Source organism: Callorhinus ursinus, unplaced genomic scaffold (genome assembly GCF_003265705.2).
Source record: "Callorhinus ursinus isolate GAN/ISIS: 27379988/994484 unplaced genomic scaffold, GSC_fseal_2.0 scaffold41, whole genome shotgun sequence".
Lineage (NCBI taxonomy): Eukaryota > Metazoa > Chordata > Mammalia > Carnivora > Otariidae > Callorhinus > Callorhinus ursinus.
In genome coordinates this window covers 1,624,531-1,630,098 of record NW_027397103.1, presented here as the reverse complement: position 1 = coordinate 1,630,098, position 5,568 = coordinate 1,624,531, and the positions used below count along the sequence as shown (strand labels likewise).

Here is a 5,568-nt window from a genome sequence, read left to right as displayed (position 1 = left end):
AGCAGACTCCCTGCCGAGCAGGGAGCCCGATGCGGGACTCAATCCAGGGACTCCAGGATCATGATCTGAGCTGAAGGCAGTCGCCCAACCGAGCCACCCAGGCACCCTCTAGTATCTTCTAGAGTGCTAAATCCTCCTGTCCTCTATTAGTGCTTGAACAAGATTAGGAGTGAATCAGTGAGCTATTGGTGTATAACAAAAATGCACTCAAAACCCTTTGGCTTAAAATTGCAACCATTTATTTAGCTTGAAATTCTGCCATTGGCAACTTAGGCTGGGCTCAGCTGGGTGGTCCTTCTCATCTCAGCTAAACACATTCTTACATCTGTGTTCAGACACAAGTTGGGTAGACAGATTTACTGACCCTGGCTGGATTCTTGCATGCTTGAGGCCTCAGCAGGGACTACTACTCTGGACTGAGTCTGACTCCCATGCTCTCACCCTCCCACAGGCTAGCCCACGCCATTCATGGGACAGCCAGGAAGATTCTCCAGGGAGAACGGAAGTAGGCACGGTTTCTTGAGGCTCAGGCTCGGAATTGGCCTAATAACACTTCCACTGGTGTTCTATTGGCCAAAGCGAGTCACAAAGTCCAGGCGGGTTCCGGAAGTGGGGGATAGGCCCCGCCCCTTGGTGGGAGCTGCCGCAGAATCTCATTGCAAAGGGCAAGGGCGAGGGGAGACGAGGATTGAGGTAATTGGGTAATCTACTCCAAGGACTCAAGCACTTCTAATTCTTTCGTGGTATAAGTGTAACCACAAAAGAGAGCTCTAATCAGCAGATGATGGCAACAGTCACATCTCTTATCTCTTCCAGCCAAACAGAAGACTTACAGAGACTTGCCCTTTTCCAAGAGGGGATTCATTCTGTCCCTTCTGGCTGCTGGGTCAGTCCATTTTTTTCCATTTTAATTTCCTGACTGTGGCCATTCTGTTCTTTTCATCCCCCAGGAAAACAGCCTGGGATCCTCTGCAAAGATGTCACAGAGATGAAATGTCAGCAGAGTTCACTGTGACCCTGGAGGTGGGTGCCCCCCTCCTCACTGTCCATCTCCTCCTCAAGGTAGCCTTTGGCAGGGCTGGTCTGCACTATTAATAAACCTTCTCCTCAGCATTTTCTCTTGAGGAAATAGTATCAGATAGTCTTCATCTATCTCCCCAGCCCTAGTCCTGCCTGGCTGGAGAGAAGGTCTCCTGACATGAAGATAAGAAATCCCAGACACCGCTGCCATGTAGGGGAAGCTCGAGGTTCCATTTTCCTTATGAAAGGTCAAGTTGTTTCTTTTTGCAGTGTTGGAAAAGAAAAGAGCCAACATAATGTGCTTTCTTAATGCCAATGATCTTGACGTCCCTGATAAGGAGAAGTCAATGAAGGAAGAGAATGGCTCAGGAGGAGAGCTGACTTCTAAGTGCCAGTGGGAGATGTGAAGCATTTTTAATCACTCATGTTAAAGGCTGTGTTTAATTCAATCCTGTGTTAGGGTAATGCAATTATTGCGGCTTAAGGAAAATTCCTGCCTTGTTGCATTGAATAGAAGCAATAGTAAGTTTCCCTTAAGAAGCTTGGGAGCCGAGATAGGCCAGTCACAAACTAACCCTACCACCTTTTCATTAATTATTCTTTTATTCTTTCCTTGCGTGCGTCTTGAGTAGCCACTATGTGCCAGGAACTGTGCTGGGCATAAGGGATGCAGGAGAGGTAAACAGCATTCTGCTCTTGAAGAACTCACAGCTTAATTGGAGAGCATGACAGATCACCAGATGACAGCTACAAAGAGCGAAGGAAGTGCAGGGTGTTACGGAAATATTTCCATGGAAGGATCTAAGGAACATCATTCCCTGAAGTTCTTCCCTCAAGCAGTAGACGCTCCAGGAAGTTGTGTGTCAGTCCTAGCATATTCACCACTATATCGTCGGTGCCTGGCCCTTAGCGGGGTTCATTCCTCTTTGTTGGTCAACTTGGTGGTGTGAATCCAACACTCTTGCCCCAGGGGGCCGTCGGTCCTTCCCCAGACAGTCCATGGATTCTTATACCTGTGTGCCTTGGCAAATACCATCTGGAATCTTATTCTCATCCTTAAGCACCGGGAAAACGCCTATGGACCTTTCAAGACTCAGACCAAATGCCTTCTCTTCTGCAAAGCTTTTTTCTGATCTACTGAGTAGGTCCTATCCTCTCTGCATAATGCCTCTAAGCACCTTGTTTATATGTCCAGTTTGGTCCTTATCTCAAAAGACTATTTTATTGTACTCATTTATCTTTTATATGTTTCTGTTTCTTTCACCAGGTCAGGGGCTTCTCTGGAGCAGGGTCTGGATGTTAAAACCTTTTCTATCATCTGTGTGCAGCCCATGAAAGCAGCTCCACAAATGTCCTCTGTCTGGATAAGAGACTATGTGTTATGATTGGGGCCACAGAACAGTGGACACCATCAAGATAGTTGCATTTTCTTTTTTTTTTTTTTAAGATTTTATTTATTTATTTGAGAGAGAGAGAATGAGAGATAGACAGCACAAGAGGGAAGAGGGTCAGAGGGTCAGAGGGAGAAGCAGACTCCCTGCTGAGCAGGGAGCCCAATGCGGGACTCGATCCCGGGACTCCAGGATCATGACCTGAGCCGAAGGCAGTCGCTTAACCAACTGAGCCACCCAGGCACCCAAGATAGTTGCATTTTCTGATTCATGGGGATGATGGGATAGATTATGAGACCCAGTGAAGACTGAGAAGAAGGGCATCATTCTGTCTTTCTCTCTGCTGTGGGGACAGCATCACCTGCCTCGTCTAACCTTAGGGAGACTGGGCGGGCCAGGGCTCATGTGTTGGTGCCATGGCCCACATCCAGGAGCAGATGAAGTATTGTTCTCTGAAGACAGTGTGGGGATCCTTGACCCAAACACACCAGATCTCCATGCCTTAGCTGGGCACAGTGGTAGATGTGTGCTTTATGGGTATAGTTCTCACAATGCACATTAGAAAAGCCTATGAACCCTACCTTCAAAATATTTCCAGAATCCTACCACTTCTTACCACCTTTGCTGATACTAGGCTGCTCTACCACTTCTTGCCTAGAGGATTATAATAGCCCCACAAATGATTCTCTGCCTATGCCTATGCTTCAATATCCTCCTCTTTCCCTTCCAGTCTAATTTAGACCCAGAAGTCAGGATGATCGTATGAAAATGTAATTCAGATCACATCCCTCCTCTGTCAAAACCTTCCTATGCTTTCCATCTCACTCAAAGGAAAAAGTAAAGTCTTTATGATGGCTCTCAAGGCCCTATAGGATTGACCTTCTCCTCACCTCCTGACTCATCTCTGACCTTCCCTTCCCTCTTTCCCTGTGTTCTAACCACATGGCCTTTGTGTTCCTCTTGCATTATGCCAAACATGTTCCTGCCTCAGGGCCTTTGCACTTACTATTCCCTCTGCAAGGATAAAACTTCCCTAGATGTCCACATGGCTCATTTCCTCACCTCCTCAGGTCTTTACTCAAATGTCATCTTATCAAAAAAGCCTTCCTCACCCTATGTAAAATAGCATATACCACAACCCCAGGAATTTCCTGTCCTCTCATTCTGCCTGATTTTTCTCCTTAACACTTATTACCACAGACACATATTTTTTAAATGTGTTCTTGTCTGTCTCCTCCTGCTAGGTGTCAGGTTTATAAGAAAGCAGCTTGGGCCGTGTCTGTCTCCTATTGTATCTCTAGCCCCTGACATAGCACCTGGAATGTGGCAGGCACTCATTTCATTTGATAAATGAAAAAAATGCATGAACTCTCAAACAGCTCTGTGAAGGAGATATTTGGGGCTATTATCCCATTTCTTAGATCAGACAATGGAAACCCTGAGCAGGGAGAGGCTTGTTGAGGCTACTGGGCTGCCGGGATACTAGAAAATAGTCTTGAAAGGTGGCTGAAGCAAACAGAGGAATTTACAGGGAGCACTGCACCCCTCATAGAGGCCAGGGCCTCCAGAAGGACTGGAAGAAGGAAATGGAAGCTATCAGGACCTGCAGGGTAGGGCTGTCACTAGGGTGTGCAGGTCCCAGGGCAAATGTTTTCTGTAGATCTCCTGGCTCTATAAACACTGTGAGTCAATCCAAATCAGCACATTGGCAAATAAATGAATAAAAATAAATAAATCAGCATGTTGGCATATTTTTGTGGACCATTTGCACAAAGTGCCATTAAAGAAATATCATACTGGCTAGTGTGAACCATTAGCTCATGAAGCTCCAGGGCCATGGACAACCACAATCTTTGGGGCATCTGGTCAACCCCATACATGTGGTGAAGGATCCCTTCAGGAGAGGAGCAGAGACTGGAGCTTCTGTGGGTGCTGGTCTGAGTTTAAGGTGCCCTACCTGGATGGTGCAGCCAGCCCCAGCAGGTTCCAGGCTCTAGAGAGGGGCCTTAGAAGATTTCTAGGAAAGCATGAAGGCATTCCAAAGTGCAAGCTCTCCTGAGTTGTGGGGCCCTGCTAGTCCGGGTCTAAGGGAAGTCTCTCCATTTCCCTGTCTCTCTCTTGGCCACGTGCTTCCTGGGCCCAGCTCCGGCCTCTATTTCATTGTTCTCTCTTTGTCTGTCTGCAGACTGGCTTCCCAGAAGAAGACATCCCTTCTCTCCACTGCAGCCATGGCTGCCCAGGTCACACCATTGCCGACGTGCAGCACAGACTGACTAGCAGCTCTCAGTCCTCATTCCAGCCTTCTGGAAGAACAGCCTTTTCAGCTCATCTATCAGGTGTACGTGCCTCGTCCAATCAGCAGGGGCAGGAAGAGGGGTGAGGGGAGAAGGATGACGGCACAAACCTGGCCACAGTTCTCAGAGCACTGTAGATAGGTAGGTGGGGCAAGTGGCCGCCAAGTGTTGACTACAGCTTGTGAGGAAAAGCACCCCGATATTTCAACCTGGATATTCCAACCTCCGAAGTCTATAATCTAGAACAGCAATGGTGCAACCGAACACCACCTTTCTTAGACCCACCTGAGGGGCTGACGGGGCCACAGGATCCTGGCAACAGCAGCGAGACTTTATGAAGTAAGACCCACACACTGGATTTCAAATCTTTTCAGCTTATTCCTCATGAATTGGGAGGCAGGCTTAGAGAAAGTGACAGCATTCTGTCGGCAGACAAGCTGACATGAACAGCAGGCCACCCTCTGAATGCCCAGGTGCTGTGTGCATGCACAATCACCTTCATAAAAACTGGCAAATTACACCAGAATGGAAGCAGGTTAATTGGTTTATTTGATCCCTGGGGCCTATTCAGGGCACCTTCTTGCAGCCTGTAACTGGGCAGGACTTGGGATGGCTTGGAACTGAGCATCCAGATGCTGTCATTAGCCCAGACTCCCACCTCAGCAGTTTTGCCTCAGTCTCTTTGTGCCACTTGATGCTCGGCTAGGATGTGCTGAGGCAGCATAGCCGGAATCCCAGGGTCAACTGGGGAGTGGCCGAGTGAGCTGGTGGAGAAGGGATGAACTGGGGGGAGGCAAGAGCAGATTTTAATAGTCTGAAGGGCTGTCTTATGGAAGAGGGTGATGGTCACAAGTGAGCAGACT

At 48.0% G+C, this 5,568-nt stretch overlaps 1 long non-coding RNA gene across 1 annotated transcript; it reads left to right on the top strand.

The window, feature by feature from the left end:
• Nucleotides 1-617: 617 nt before the first annotated feature.
• LOC141370621 (uncharacterized) lies at nucleotides 618-5,231 on the top strand. Its single transcript, XR_012374813.1, has 3 exons — nucleotides 618-693; nucleotides 951-1,023; nucleotides 4,597-5,231. It is a non-coding gene; the product is annotated as an uncharacterized lncRNA (long non-coding RNA).
• Nucleotides 5,232-5,568: the final 337 nt, after the last annotated feature.